Consider the following 17,422-nt stretch of genomic DNA (forward strand, 5'->3'; position numbering starts at 1 on the left):
TAGGTTCGAATATAAAAGAAAATACATATAAGCCAATCATACTTTTAATTTATTCAACCGATATACTTTAAATTATAATTCATCAAAAATAAATACATATACATACTTATATATTATTTTTATGACATTAAATAGCTAATAGACTTACCTCGGAAGATTGAAAATCGAAGTCGGACGATTATTCGACTAATTTGGCTTTTCCCCGATCTAACTCCGATTTCTTTGGTTCTCGATCTAAATATATTCAAAATAAGATAATTTATTTATTAACACATTCAATTTAATCCAAAAACACATAATTTGGAAAATTACTATTTTGCCCCTAATATTTACACTTTTTGCTATTTAGTCCTTTTTGCACAAAACACAAAATACACAAAATTTTCCCTCACTAAGCTAGGGCCGAATGTTCCTTGTCTTCATACTAGTCCACACATTTCATTTATTTCACATTTTAGTCCCCCAAAAATTTAATTTCACAATTTAGCCCTATTTACTCAATTTCACTAAAAATCCCAATACAAAACATATTAATCTATCACATATCTTTCATTTTTCATCATCAACTATCACAAAGTCCAAGCATTCATCAATGGCACATTTCAAAATCATCAACAATTCACAAAATTAAAACATGGGTTTTGAAGAACACAAAGCAACGATCTCAAAAACGTAAAAATTATTAAAAATTAAAACCTAAACATACCTTAATCAAGCAAAATAAGTGCCGAACCTAGCTTGCTATTTTTTTCTTCTTTTTCTTTTGTATATTTGGCAATGAGAAAGATAACATGCATGGCTTTGTTTATTTTAAGTTTTATTATTTTCAATATATTATACCATTATTATTTTACTTTTATATTTAATATATATATAATATATATATATATAATAGCCATCATTGCCGTCCACTACCATTAATATTGGCTAAATTTCAAGATGAAACCTCCAAATTATAAAGACAAAAATAATTAAGCACTTTCATATTTAGCCATCAAATTTTTATTTTATGCGATTTAGCCATTTTCTCAAATTAAGCACACAACAATAAAATTAATTCATGAAACTTTCACACAAGTAAATTCACACATAATAAACACGTAAAATAATATTAAAATATTTTTTAGACTCGGATTTGTGGTCCCGAAACCATTGTTTCGATTAAGGTCAAAACCGGGTTGTTACAACTCTTCCCCCTTTAGGGATTTTCGTCCCCGAAAATTCTTACCGGTGAATAGGTTTGGATAACGCTCTTTCATCGTATCTTCTGACTCCCAAGTTGCTTCTTCAACTCCGTGTTTATGCCACAATACTTTAACTAACGGAATTTTCTTATTCCGTAATTCTTTAATCTCACGAGCCAGAATGCTAATCGGTTCTTCTTCATATGACATATCAAAGTTAATTTCAATCTCTGTCGGACTAATTACATGTGAAGGATCAGACCGGTATCTCCTAAGCATCGAAACATGAAATACATTGTGAATCATTTCTAGTTCAGGTGGTAACATCAATCTATAAGCAACCGGTCCGACACGCTCTATAATCTCATACGGTCCAATGAATCTTGGACTCAATTTGCCTTTACGACTGAATCTGAGTATTTTCTTCCACGGTGATACTTTCAAAAACACTTTGTCCCCGATCTGAAATTCTATATCCTTTCTTTTCAAATCCGCATAAGATTTCTGACAGTCCGATGCTGATTTCAGACTATCCCGAATCACTTTCACTTTCTGTTCGGTCTCTTTAATCAAATCAACCCCGTGTATCTTATTTTCACTGAGATCGGTCCAATACAATGGTGTACGACATTTACGACCGTACAAAGCTTCGTAAGGTGCCATTTTGATACTAGATTGAAAGCTATTATTATAAGCAAATTCAATCAAAGGTAAGTATCGTTCCCACGTACCTTCAAACTCGAGAATGCAACATCTCAACATATCCTCAAGTATCTAAATGATTCGCTCAGATTGACCATCTGTTTGCGGATGAAAAGCTGTGCTAAAATGTAGCTTCGTACCTAAAGCATCTTGTAATTTCTTCCAAAATCGAAATGTAAATCTCGGGTCTCTGTCCGAAATAATAGAAATAGGCACTCCGTGCAATCTCACAATCTGAGAAATGTACAATTCAACAAGTTTATCAAGTGAATAATCAATACGAACCGGAACAAAGTGAGCCGATTTTGTCAATCTATCAACAACAACCCAAATTGCATCTTTCTTGCTAGGTGTTAACGGTAAACCAGATACAAAATCCATCGTAACTCTGTCCCATTTCCATTCAGGTCTCATGATCGGCTGAAGCAATCCAGAAGGTACCTGATGCTCGGCTTTTACTTGCTGACATATTAAACATTTCAAAACAAAGTCAGAAATGTCTCGTTACATACCATGCCACCAATAATGCTGTTTCAGATCGTTATACATTTTCGTGCTACCCGGATGAACAGAAAATCTACTATTATGGGCTTCATTCAAAATCATCTGAATTAACTCCGGATTTTTTGGAACACATAATCAGTTTCTGAATCTCAAACACTTCTCAGCATCAACTAGAAACTCTGAATCAACATTTAAGTCACACTGAGCTTGTTTTGCAATTAAATCATCATCGACTTTCTGAGCTTCACAAATCTGTTGAACAAATAACGGTTTTGCTTTTAACTCAGCTACTATCGCACCATCATCAGACATAGCCATATGCGCGTACATTGCACGCAAAACAAACAGTGATTTTCGACTTAGGGCATCAACAACAACATTAGCCTTTCCCGGATGATAGTCAATCACAAGCTCGTAATCTTTTAGTAATTCTAACCATCAACGCTGTCTCAAATTCAAATATTTCTAAGTCATCAAATATTTCAGGCTTTTGTGATCGGAATAAACATGACATTTTTCTCCAAACAGATAGTGGTGCCATATTTTCAACGCAAATACAATAGCGGCCAATTCCAGATTGTGAGTCGGGTAATTCTTTTCGTGCAGCTTTAACTGTCTCGAGGCATAGGCTACAACTTTGCCTTCCTGCATCAAAACATAGCCCAAACCATTTAAGGATGCATCACTATAAATAACAAACTCTTTACCCGATTCTGGCTGAACTAAGACTGGAGCTTCGGTCAAAAGAACTTTCAATTGATCAAAACTTTTCTGACACTTTTCTTACCACTCGAACTTAACGTCTTTTTGTAGTAACTTTGTCATCGGGGTCGCAATCACAGAGAACCTTTTCATGAACCGTCTATAATAACCAGCGAGCCCCAGAAAGCTTCGAACTTCCGAAACATTCCTCGGAGGTTTCCAATCAAGTATAACTGAAATTTTACCTGGATCAACCCGAATACCCGATGCTGATACAACATGGCCCAGAAAACTGACTTCACGTAACCAGAACTCACATTTACTAAACTTTGCATACAACTGCTTATCTCGCAAAGTTTGTAACACAAGTCTCAGATGTTCGGCATGCTCATTTTCGTCACGAGAGTAGATCAAAATGTCATCAATAAATACTACCACAAACCAATCCAGATACTTTCTAAAGATCCGATTCATCAAATCCATGAAAGTAGCAGGTGTATTAGTAAGTCCGAAAGGCATAACAAGAAACTCATAATGTCCGTACCTCGTTCGGAAAGCAGTCTTTTGCACATCAGAGTCTTTAACTCGCAACTGATAGTAGCCTGATCTCAGATCTATCTTCGAAAACATAGTAGCCCCTTTCAACTGATCGAACAAATCATCAATCCGTGGTAACGGATACTTATTCTTTATAGTCACCTTATTGAGTTGCCGGTAATCAATGCACATTCTCATCGTTCCATCTTTCTTTCTCACAAATAGAACTGGTGCACCCCAAGGAGAGAAACTCGGTCGTGCAAAACCTTTATCAGTCAACTCTTGCAACTGTACTTTCAATTCTTTTAATTCGGTCGGTGCCATACGGTACGGAGCTATCGAGATTGGAGTCGTCCCTGGTACTAACTCAATACCAAACTCTACCTCTCGAATAGGTGGCAAACTCGGTAATTCTTCAGGAAACACGTCTGAATACACACACTACTGGCACAGATTCAATCTTCTTTTCGGTCACTTTGCTATCAAGAACAAATGCAAGGTAAGCTTCACAACCTTTTCTCATATACTTCTGAGCCAACATCGAGGATATTATTGCTGGTAAACCATTCAGGTCATTAGATTCAATCCGAATAATCTCATCATTCTGACACCGTAGATCAATAGTTTTCCGTTTGCAGTTTACTATAGCATCATGCAGAGTTAACCAATCCATACCCAGAATTATATCAAACTCGTCGAATGGTAACAACATCAAATCAGCTGGAAAACATAAATCTCGAATCATCAACGGACAATTCTTACACACTTTGTCAACCAACACACACCGGCCCAGGGGGTTTGATACTTTAATTACAAACTCAGTAGACTCAACAGGTAGAGTCTTACTGAATACTAAGGTCTCACACATATAAGAATGAGTCGAACCAGGATCAATCAACGCAATAACATTAGTATCATAAAGAGTGAAAGTACCAGTAATAACATCTGGAGAAGAAGCCTCCTCTCGAGCCCAGATAGCATATGTTCTGGCAGGTGCACGAGACTCAGATCGAACTGATGTGTCCTTTGTTCCTCTCTAACTACCACTTACATTACTCAAATGCCTTGGCGGTCTACCCCGTACTGACACATTACTCAGTCTGGTATTCTGCACAGTATTTTGATCAGCTACCATCGGACACTCTCGAATGAAATGATCCTTTGAACCACACTTGAAGCAAGACCGATCATGTAATCTACAATCTCTAGGATGCCATTTCCCACAATGCTTGCACTCTGATCTATTTTGTCGAACACTACCAATGCTAGCTACTGAAGTAGCTCGTGAACTCACAGGGGGTCTATCTCGATCATACTTAGGAAACCCTGCAGTAGCTTTAGATCGACTATGATCCTCTCTGGATTTCCTTGAGGTCGACTGGAACGATTTACTAAATGATCGTTTACGGGAATCTCGAGCTTTATAGTCAGCTTTCCTCTTCTATTTCCCGAGCTCCTCAGCTTTACAAGCTCGTTCAACAAGTACTACGAACTCCTTTATCTCAAGTATACCAACTAACAGTTTAATTTCTTCATTTAGCCCATCTTCAAATCCTTTACACATGATAGCTTCAGTCGAAACACACTCTCGAGCATATCTACTGAGTCTCACAAATTTTCGCTCATATTCTGTCACTGTCATACGACCCTGTTTCAATTCAAGAAATTCTTTACGTTTCTGATCAATGAATCTCTGGCTGATGTATTTCTTACGGAACTCAGTTTGAAAGAATTCCCAGGTCACTCGCTCTTTCGGAACCACCGATACTAGTGTATTCCACCAGTGATATGCAATGTCCCGTAGCAAGGATATGGCACATTTCAAGCACTCGTCAGGGGTGCAAGATAACTCATCAAATACTTGAATAGTATTATCTAGCCATAATTCAGCTCGCTCAGCATCATCATCATCAGTAGCTTTGAACTCTTCAGCCCCGTGTTTTTGAATTTTATCAACAGGAGGTTTAAGTAATCTCATCGGATCACTTACTTCAGGTATAACAGGAACCGAAGATGGATTAGCCGGGGGTGGAGGTTATTGTACAACCGGATTTGTTCGGACATATTGAGTAAACCAGTCATTCATCATTTGGTAAAAGGCTTGTTTAGCCTCTCCCTCCTGATTACTCGAGGTCAGTTGAGAATCTACCGACTCTGTCCCTTGCGCGGGAGCAGGCGCTATACTCTCAACATCATCGGCTACGGCTCGTTCGGGATCCATTACTATACGAAAACACATTTTTAGATGTCAGCAGTCATCACACTATCTCAATATAAAAATTATGGCATGTATAGCTAGACTCATACACACTACGTTAGTCCGAGAATCGACTAAACCGTAGCTCTGATACCAATAAAATGTAACACCCCTAACCCGTATCCGTCGCTGAAGTATGGTTACGAGGCATTACTGAACAAACACAACCATTTTTAAAATCAAACTGATCACAAATATGAAAATTAAAATTACTTTTGCATAGCTATTTATAATTTACAATCAAAATATAATCAACATCGTACTCAAACCTATACATGCCATAAGATTGAGTTCAAATATTTAACAAAATACCAAAAGTAATCGATAGTGTGATAGACTATGCTGATGATCCCCGAGCTCGTAACGCGTCTCTAAAATCTATAAAAACAAATGGGCAAAAACAAACAAAGTAAGCTTTTATAGCTTAGTAAGTCTATAGCATACCTAAATACATATAAAAGAATCATATAATTCTTTAAGAAAATTTATTGAAATCACAATTATCAATTATAATTACTAATCAAACATTTGTTTAAATTTTAAAAGGATGTGTATTTATCTAATACACCCAAACAGACAAATGTATATACATTTTATGCATATAATCTACAACCATGAATCGCCGAATGCATATATACATATATGCATGACAAATATTAGAACCAGATGTATATACACTTTAAACATATTAGCCGAGTGCATATATACATAAGCTTAACAAATATTATAACCAAATGTGTACATGTATTTACCACATACATTTATCCAAAGTCATATATGTACTTATCATGCACATACAATCGAATATATATATAACTTTATCAATCACATTTCATATCTCATTATACATGTATATATATATCGATCATAAACTTTTAACCTAACTCATATTTATGCCTATAACCGAATACATTCGCATTCAACTTTTACTTATAAACAAATATTTACACATATATGTATTAGCAATTGCACATAAGATTACTCATCAGTTTCTTATACCAAATGCACCCATAAATATATATATATATCAACCACCTATGTCCAGTTTATGCACAACATCTTCAAACACATAAATCTGAACAATTCACACAATTTCAACAGATTCACCGGCACTTAGCGTGCTAGGCTTAAAACCTGATTCAATACACTGGCAATTAGCCTGCTAGACGTAAAGTCCGAAATATTTCACCGGCGTCAAGCCTGCTAGACGTATAGTCTGAAACATTTCACCGGCATCAAGCCTGCTAGACGTAAAGTCTGAATTATCTCATTGACAATAATCATTTTAGGCCCCAAGCTCAAACACTCAATTCACCCAAATATTACTCATTTTCGAACTATATAGGTATATAAATTCCATGCTTAAATATTCAGCTCGAAACTCAAAATTTATATCATAGAAACACATGAATATATATATAAAACTCAACCACCAAATCCAATTTGACAATTCAATAAATCAACTGAACATATTTATGCATAACCTTATACTTCAAATCCTACTACAAATATAATACTATTTAACTAAAAATATTCTTGAATAATATACACTTTACATTCCAACATATTAAAATTTTACACACATATATATACATGATCAAAACTAACATATGCAAATATCATCTAATAACAAATTTCAAAACTAAATCTTATACATGCATACATGTACACTCAAACCGCATATACTTTTATAATGACACATCTTAATTCGATTCAAAAGTGTATATATACATGTATATTTACATGTTTAATAATAAAACTCTTATATCTATGTATATTTACGAATCTCTAAGAACACTTATATACATATACATATCTTTGATTAAATCAATAATTTATACATGTATATACGTGTATGAATTCGAACCCTGTATATATATAAAACTCTTATACTTCAACTAGATTCATTAACATTTATGTATATTGTGATAGCCCGAAATAGGGCCTAATCGGAATAGTGGTTTCGTAACCACAAATCCGAAGTGAAATAGTTTAATTTTATAAATTTTTATTAGTTACTGATTGATTGAAATATTGTGTGAAAATATGGATAGGAAATTTTAATGCTTTAGTGCTTAATTGAATTTTTAGGACTAAATTGAGAAAAATGCAAAGTGTGTCTAATTAGTGATTAAATGACTTAATTGAATTATTGCATGAAATTGGAAGTGTTTATGTGGCAATTAGACCATAAATTAGTGTTATGGACACAAAAGGGTATTTCTAGAAAAATATCTAAGTAATGGGTCAAGGGCATTTTTGTCCAAATTGGGTAAAAGACAAAATAAAGAGAAAATAAGTGTCCATCTTCTTCAAAAAATCAGAAGCTTGCTGCCGAAAGTTTCAGGTTACCATAGTTAAGGGTTTTGATTTTCCTAAGCTCAATTGTAAGTGATTTCTTGCCTCGTTTTTAATTATTTTCGTATTTTTATGCTTATTGAAGCTTGAATTTCATGTTTCTACCATTTAATTTAAATGAAATTAAAGTTTAAAAATTGACCCATTCATGATATAATTGTAAATTGATTAGTGATGTTAGATAATGAATGTTTGAAGTGTTAATTACAAGTTTTACTAGATGAATTTCAATGAAAAATGTAGAAAAAGGGCTAAAGTGTGAAAGATGGTAAAGTGTGCATAAAGTTGTGATTTTGTGAAATTGAGGCCCGTTATGAGCATGAAATATGATTTAGTGAAGTTTGAAATTTAAGAATTTAGAGAATTTTATTTTTACGAGCTTAGGGACAAAAGTGGAATTTTTGAAAAGTTATGGGGAAAAATGTAAATGTGTCAAAATGTTGTGTATGAATTGTATTTGAATGGAATATTGATAAAATGTATTAAATTGTGTTAATATAGATCAAGAAAGAAGAAATAGTGCAAGTGATCGGGGAAAAGAGAAAGTTATCGACTAAATTACAAAAATAGTCGTTTTGCATCCGAGGTAAGTTATATGTAAATAATAGTTATATTTGTATAAATTGTGAATTATATTTGATATGTGAATTAATATTGAATGTGGAAGGAAAGTTGTTCATGAATTATTCAAGTGATAAAGTGTTGAAAATAAAGTGTTAAGTGTAAATTCCCGGTTGAACTTAGGAATAGAATTGGATACAAGTGACATGTCACTAGAGACCAGTATTACAGTGTTACAGTGAGTCCTGGGTGCTGGGTGATCTAGCATGTGTTGCAGACACCTGACAGCTTGTGTGAGCAGGCCCGTGGACATTTCCAGTGTTATTGATCAGTGGTAGCTTCAGCTACATTTCAGTGGTAGCTTTGGCTACATCCAGTGGTAGCTTCGGCTACATATCAGTGGTAGCTTCGGCTACATATCAGTGTGGCACTTATGTGCTAAATCTCTACGTATCCGTGTATATTCCAAGTGTTCAACGGGATTAATAATGAATTAAAGTGAATATGAAATGTTAAGTGTGAAAATGTATATGCAAGTAAATTGGTAAGATTGTGTATGTGTAAGTGATTGAAATTGCTAAGAAATGTTTTGATTAGTTATATGTTAAAAGTGTTAATTATTAATTGAGTAATTATTGTTTACATGTAACTTACTAAGCTATTTATAGCTTACACATCTCTTTCTTTCCTTTGTTTTATAGTGATTTGAACTTGATCGAATAGTGGACCGTCGGAGCTCGTATCACACTATCATAACCATCTCGGTATTATGTGCTTTTCAAAATGTCTAAACTATGGCATGTATAGAGTCTTAATCATTTTGAGCATGTCCAAATGATATGGCTAATGTTAGCTATTGAAGTAGTTATTAAAGAATATGTTTTGGAGTTATGTATGTTTAAATGGTAACTAATTCAAAGAAGCAGTTTCTTTGACAGCAGCAGTGATGTGAATGTGAAAAATCACCATAAATACTAGAAATGGAATTAGAGGGTGAATGATATATAGAATTAAAGCTTATCAAGTCTATTTTTACATGAAAGAAACGGTGTAGGAAAGGAATTTTATATTTTGAGATATTTAAATTTTAGTGAGACAGGGTCAGAATGGTTTTTGAAGTCCCCTGTTCTAACTTTATAAAATCATTATAAATTGTACGGAAATAATTATAGGTCATAATTTATATGTTTAGATTCCTTCGTGAGTCTATTTTAAAAATAAATTAATGGTAACCTTATATGAATTCTGTACAATTAGATATTTGATTTTTAGCGCCAAGAGGTCAGATCTGTCGAGCTGTGAAACAGGGGATACTTTAATGAATAAACTGTACTAATGTGCTGAGTCAAAAATTCTGAAAATTTTATGGTAAGTAATAATATGAGTCTAGTTTCACAGAAAATTTACGGATTTAAATTTTGAGTTTCGTAACTCAAGTTATAATTAAATTAGTGACAGTTGCGCAGGTGGACAGTGTTGTTATGAACAGTAAATTTAATTTTAAAAGCAAATTTTTATGCTCCGAATCGGTAAGTTAAATTGGATGACATCTCGTACTCGATTCCGGAGACGGTCTCGGGTAAGGGGTGTTACATATATACTTATTTACCTTTGCACTTTAGCTAAATTCAATTACCTATATAAGTATAAACCTCTAGGTTCGAATATAAAAGAAAATACATATAAGCCAATCATACTTTTAATTTATTCAACCGATATACTTTAAATTATAATTCATCAAAAATAAATACATATACATACTTATATATTGTTTTTATGACATTAAATAGCTAATAGACTTACCTCGGAAGATTGAAAATCAAAGTCGGACGATTATTTGACTAATTTGGCTTTTCCCCGATCTAACTCCGATTTCTTTGGTTCTCGATCTAAATATATTCAAAATAAGATAATTTATTTATTAACACATTCAATTTAATCCAAAAACACATAATTTGGCAAATTACTATTTTGCCCCTAATATTTACACTTTTTGCTATTTAGTCCTTTTTGCACAAAACACAAAATACACAAAATTTTCCCTCACTAAGCTAGGGCCGAATGTTCCTTGTCTTCATACTAGTCCACACATTTCATTTATTTCACATTTTAGTCCCCCAAAAATTTAATTTCACAATTTAGCCCTATTTACTCAATTTCACTAAAAATCCCAATACAAAACATATTAATCTATCACATATCTTTCATTTTTCATCATCAACTATCACAAAGTCCAAGCATTCATCAATGGCACATTTCAAAATCATCAACAATTCACAAAATTAAAACATGGGTTTTGAAGAACACAAAGCAACGATCTCAAAAACGTAAAAATTATTAAAAATTAAAACCTAAACATATCTTAATCAAGCAAAATAAGTGCCGAACCTAGCTTGCTATTTTTTTCTTCTTTTTCTTTTGTATATTTGGCAATGAGAAAGATAACATGCATGGCTTTGTTTATTTTAAGTTTTATTATTTTCAATATATTATACCATTATTATTTTACTTTTATATTTAATATATATATAATATATATATAATAGCCATCATTGCCGTCCACTACCATTAATATTGGCTAAATTTCAAGATGAAACCTCCAAATTATAAAGACAAAAATAATTAAGCACTTTCATATTTAGCCATCAAATTTTTATTTTATGCGATTTAGCCATTTTCTCAAATTAAGCACACAGCAATAAAATTAATTCATGAAACTTTCACACAAGTAAATTCACACATAATAAACACGTAAAATAATATTAAAATATTTTTTAGACTTGGATTTGTGGTCCCGAAACCACTGTTCCGATTAGGGTCAAAACCGGGTTGTTACAAATATACTGGTCGAAACTGGGTTAGTATTGTTCAAACATTACACAGATCCAAAAGATCCAAATTTTATTGCCCATTCAACAGCCCAAATATTAAAAATTCTTCGACCAAGAGATTGGAGTGAAAACCCAAATACTCCAAAGAAATTCCCAGCCAAATTTACCACCAAAATAGACCATTACCCATATTTTACATATTGGGATTACCAAATGGCATTGTACAATGCCTTCTTAATGAACAACCAACACATGAGACATTCTTCGCTCATATATTTCAAATATCGCACCCAATTAAAATTCCCAAACTGGTTCCAAGAGTGGTGGAATTGGTATGGACCATCATCCTTTGAGATACTACCAGAAAAAGTTCAAAACTTATGGCCCAAATTCTTTGACAGATTTCATCCCAAACCAAATCAAAAACACATTTACACGACAATCCATTTTTTCTCAAAACTATGCATTTCTTGGATTGTCTCATGGAAATATTCTTATGAGCAAGACCAATATACTAGAATTTCATTATTAGTTTGCAACTACAGGACTAAATGGTGGGGTGAGAGAGGCAAAAATATGATTCAAAATATTTGGATAATTATTTCAACAAGAATCCAAGATTATTAAGTCCGCAGCCCCGGATCAAACCACAGCAAAATTTCTTCAAGCAAAGTCGACAGCTAGTGCAATGTTAGCTCAAGCCAAGACCAAAAAAGAATACAAAAAACTCATTGCTGAAATGCTCAGCTCATTATCTGAATCTGAAGATGAATCTTCAGCATCCTTAATCAAGACGGTGAATCTTACAGATGATACCACTTCAGTAACCATCACCAGGTCCAAAAAGAAATGATACCAGAAATGATGTATGAACAGGAGAGATTCCCTACAAGAAATGATGTGTGAACAGGAGAGATTTCCTGCAACAAAATAATGCGTGAACAAGAAAGATTCCCTCCAAGAAATGATGTGTGAACATGAGAGATTCTCTGCAACAAAATAATGTGTGAACAGGAAATATTCCCTCTAAGAAAAGACAAGTGAATAGTTCTGTAATTTTTATTTTTGTAATCAGAGAATATATTCTCTGAAAAGTTTTAATCAAAGTTTCAAATGTAATGATTTCCCTATTCAGATAATGTAAAGAGAGAATAGCCCTCTACAAAAGGCTATCAGTTTGAGAATGAAAGACAAGGCAGCTTCTTCATTCTTTCGAAAGCTATCATTCAGGGCTTAATGAGCATTACCAAATTATCCTCTGAACAATAATGCAACAGTAAGATTAGGCTGTCAAAAAAGACAAGAAAAAAATTGAAATGTGTAATTAAGATATGCTTTAATAAGGAAGCCCATTACATGGTGAAAGCTAAAATTTATAGCCATGGAGATCTATACATCACTTGTTGCTGTCGTCTTTGTATGATCTTGTCTGATGCAACTGTGGAAAGTGGAGTTCTACAGAGCTGTTAAGGGAAATAGGGAAGACGAGAAAATGGCTTAAAAGCTTCTTAACAGGCAAAAAAGTTAAGGAGAAAGAGAAAGGGAAATACGCAAGTAATCAGAATTCGTTGGTTGCTCCAGATAATTCTACTACAATTTCAATCCCGTCAACTTGTTCTAAAGAGAAAAGGAGATGGAGCTTTCAGAGGTCGTCAGCTACGTTAACGCCTACAAAGGGCATAAATTCTATAGAACAAGCTCCAACTACTCCACCGCCTTCAGTGGAGGGAACCATTAAGCCACTAAGGATGAACAGAAAAAGGATGCAATGGCTGTCGCAGTGGCAACAGTAGCATCTGCTGACGTTCCTGTTGCAGCTGTGATCCATTTAACCACTACTGCCACTGAGAAAGTTGGCGCAGCTGAAGAAGCTGCAGTCACAAAAATTCAATCCGTCTTCCGGTCATATTTGGTATGTAACTTATTAATCGTCCAATGTATAATTTGGCACCCAAAACTATATGTATTTCACAAATTATGATATGAAATATCAAGTTGGATCCATTGGTGTTGTAACAGGCTAGAAAAGCTCTGAATGCATTAAAAGGACTAGTAAAGTTATAGGCACTGATAAGAGGTCACCTGGTGAGAAAATAGGTGATTGCTACTTTGCGTTGCATGCAGGCATCGTTTGCAGCACAAGACAAAGCTCGAGCTCAGAGGATTCGAATGGTTGAAGTAGTCAAGCCAGCTAGCTAGCGACAATAACCTCATAGAAGGTCAACACCAGATCACCGGTTCAGGTATGCATATCAAGTAAGTTAGAGTTACAAGCAAAACACAAGATCCTAGTATTGTTTCTTAAAAATTAGAAGCATTGCAAAAATTTCTATTAAATTCCTGTACATTTAATTTGCCATATGACTTTGGTTCATGTAAGAGATCGACAGAGAAATGAAAGAAAATATTAAGATTGAAGAGATAGATCTTGGTGATTCAAAGAGATGTTTGACGAGCAGAAATAACTATTCGTACCATTCACAAGAAGAATGAGTGGTGGAACATAGATTTTCGAGTTATTATCCCTCAAGTCGTGCATGCTTCAAACAAGAAAATTATCAGTTATCTTCACCACCATCAGCTTTGACAGACATGAGTCCCAGAGCATGTAGTGGTCATTTTGAGGACTATTCTTTCACTCCATCAAAAAGCAGCCCCCGAAACTATTCAGATATTTCCAAACCACCTTTAGAATTGCCAAGAACTAAATATGTGGAATCTATGTCATATGAATACCCCTTATTCCCCAATTACATGGCTAAGACAGGATCTTCAAGAGCCAAATCTAGATCACAAAGTGCAACCAAATCAAGGCAAGACTCATTTGAAAGACAACCAACCAGGCGAACGTCATCAGTTGAAGGACAGAATCATGTCCCAAGGACTGTAACGATGCAGATGTCATTTTCACTCATTGGAGCCACTGCTCAAAACCATCAATATACTTGGTCAATCAAGCTTGATTGATCAATAGTCTCCCTTAAAGACAGTGGGTACGGATCAACCAGTACAGTACTCACAAACATCAACTACTGCAGACCCCTAGTCGCATATAATGTAAGTATGAAATAGACTAAACGAAAATCATCAAAATTCCAGCCTGTTGAATTTAAATCAATAATCAATGATCAAAACAACAAAAAATTGTGTTTGAAACATAAAAAAAGAAGTAAAACGGATGTTGGATGAGAGAACAAATTTGACAACTCTCATTTCATTAATAAGAAATTTTACATGTACATAAGTAGTTCTATCACATTGGAAGAAAACAAAGTTTGCTTGAGCTAGTACCCAAGCTATTAAATCAGCTTAATGATAACCTAAAAGCTACTAAATCAACTAAGTATTTAACTAAACCTTAGCAAAAACAAAAGCTACAATCAAACTAATAAAATTCAACTATTACAAAAGTTTAACAACCAAAATACACAAAAGTCATTTGCATGCTTCATGCATGTTGTTGCATTATTGCTTGGTCACTTGCATGCTGTTGCATTGTTGCCAACTTTCAACACTCTTCTTTGGCTACAAAGTAGCAAACTCCAATTTCCTTCTTCAAATACTCGAATCTTGTAGTAGCCAATGGCTTGGTCAAAATGTCTACGAGCTGAACCTCTAAGCAGCAATGGATTAGGTTGATTTCCTTTGACAATTCTGCCTCCCTTACAAAATGATACTTAATCTTGAAGTGCTTAGTCTTACCATGGAATACAGGATTCTTGGCAATAGCAACAACTGACTGATTATCTATGTTGATCTCTGTTGCTTCCTCTTGATTAGCATTCAAGTTACTCAATAGCTTCCTAAGCCAGATGGCGTGATTAACAGCAGTAGCAGTTGCAATATACTCTACTTTTGCAGTGGATTGAGCTACTGTCTGTTGCTTCTTAGAACTCCGACTAAAAACACTTGAGCCTAGAGCGAAATGAGCTACATTGCAGCAATGCATTGAAATAAGCTACATTGAGCCTAAGGTCCCTTTGACATACCTTAATACTCTTTTAGCAGCCTTGAAATGAGCTACATTGTAGTAATGCATGAACCTCGATAGAAGGCTGATTGCGTACCTGATGTCTAACCTTGTTGCTGTCAAATACAGTAGGCAACCAGCCAGACTTTTATAGCTTTTCTCTTCAACTCGAGCATTGTCACTGTTGCTGGAGAGTTTTTCTCCTTATGCCACAGAAGTGTTAGTAGGTTTGCAATTTTTCATGCAAAACTTGCTTAGGACCTTCAATGCAAAGACTTGTTGGCTTATGAAAATACCCTATTCATTCTGATTCACTTTCATACCAAGAAAGTAAGTCATCAATCCTAAATCAGTCATCTCAAAATCATCTTACATCTGCTTCTTGAATTCATCAATCAGCTCACTCCTACAACTAGTAACCAATAAGTCATCCACATACAGAGACACAATCACAAGGTTTCCTTTTCAACCTTCTTCACATAGAGTGTAGGCTCACTAATGCTCTTCTTGAACCCCAGCCTAGACAAGTATGCATCAATATTGTCATACCAGGCCCTTAAAACTTATTTTAGGCCATACAAGGCCTTCTTGAGCTTAGAGACCTTGTGCTCTTCACCAAGAACCTTGAATCCATCAGGTTGTTCAACAAAGATCTCTTCCTTGAGAAATCCATTCAGAAAAGCGGATTTAACATCCAACTGACGCAGTTTCCACTACTTCTGAGCAGCCAAGGCAAACAATAGCCTTATAGTGTCCAACCTTGCAACTGGTGTAAAGGTTTCAAATAAATCGATACCATGTTGCTGACTGTTCTTGGTACTTGTTCAGCCTACCATGTTACAACCAGCCTAGCTTTGTACTTGTTCAGTGACCCATCTGCATTGTTCTTGGTCCTGAACACCTATTTTACACCAATAAATTTCCTATTTTGCTGGCCTATCAACCAGATCATATGTGTTATTTTTGTGGATCATCTTCATTTTTGCCTCTATTGCTTCGTTCCAACAGCCCTCCTTTGTAGCCTCATCAAAGCAGGAAGGCTCAACAATGGACATACCACATATTTCATAGATGTCCATTAAGGTTCTAGTGCCTCTGACAGTTGCATCATCATAATCATCCTCAAATTTTAGCTTCAATCTCAGCATGCTGCGAATCAAGATCATGCTGGTCTTACTCAGTCAAGCTTGCATCTATTCCATCCGATTTCCAACAACTCTCTTCATTGAATTTCACATCCCTACTCACAACAATCCTTTTAGTAGATGGATCAAAGACCCTATACCCTTTTCCTTTTAGTAGATGGATCAAAGACACTATACTCTTTCTTCACACTACTGTAGCCAACAAAGACTCTAGGCATGGGCCTTCTTTCCAGTTTAGTTATCTTCTCAGCTGGCACTATTGTATAGCATAAACAACCAAACACTTTCAAGTGTGAGATATTTGGTTTGTGTCCAAACCAAGCTTCAAAAGGTGTTTTGCCTTTGATTGAATTAGTTTGTAGCCTGTTTAGCAAATACACAGAGGTATTTACAGCCTCAGCCCAAAAATTGTTAGGCATCTTGCCTTCAAACAATAGGCACCTGGCCATATCGAGAATAGTCCTATTCTTCCTCTCACAAACACCATTCTATTGTGGTGTGTAGATAATGGTTAATTGGTGTTGAATTCCAGCTTCATCACAAATCTTCTGGAACCTTTGAGATACATATTCAGTCCCATTATCAGACCTTAATGTCTTCAACTTGCAACTGGCTTGATTCTCAGCCAATGCCTTGAACTTGCAAAAGAAGTCAGCCACATCTGACTTTTG

General features: G+C 34.8%; 1 pseudogene; it reads left to right on the forward strand.

The window, feature by feature from the left end:
- The first annotated feature begins 12,324 nt into the window (after positions 1–12,324).
- LOC107915493 (protein IQ-DOMAIN 14-like) lies at positions 12,325–14,708 on the forward strand (annotated as a pseudogene).
- The last annotated feature ends 2,714 nt before the right edge of the window (positions 14,709–17,422 follow it).

This window comes from Gossypium hirsutum, chromosome D10 (genome assembly GCF_007990345.1).
Source record: "Gossypium hirsutum isolate 1008001.06 chromosome D10, Gossypium_hirsutum_v2.1, whole genome shotgun sequence".
Lineage (NCBI taxonomy): Eukaryota > Viridiplantae > Streptophyta > Magnoliopsida > Malvales > Malvaceae > Gossypium > Gossypium hirsutum.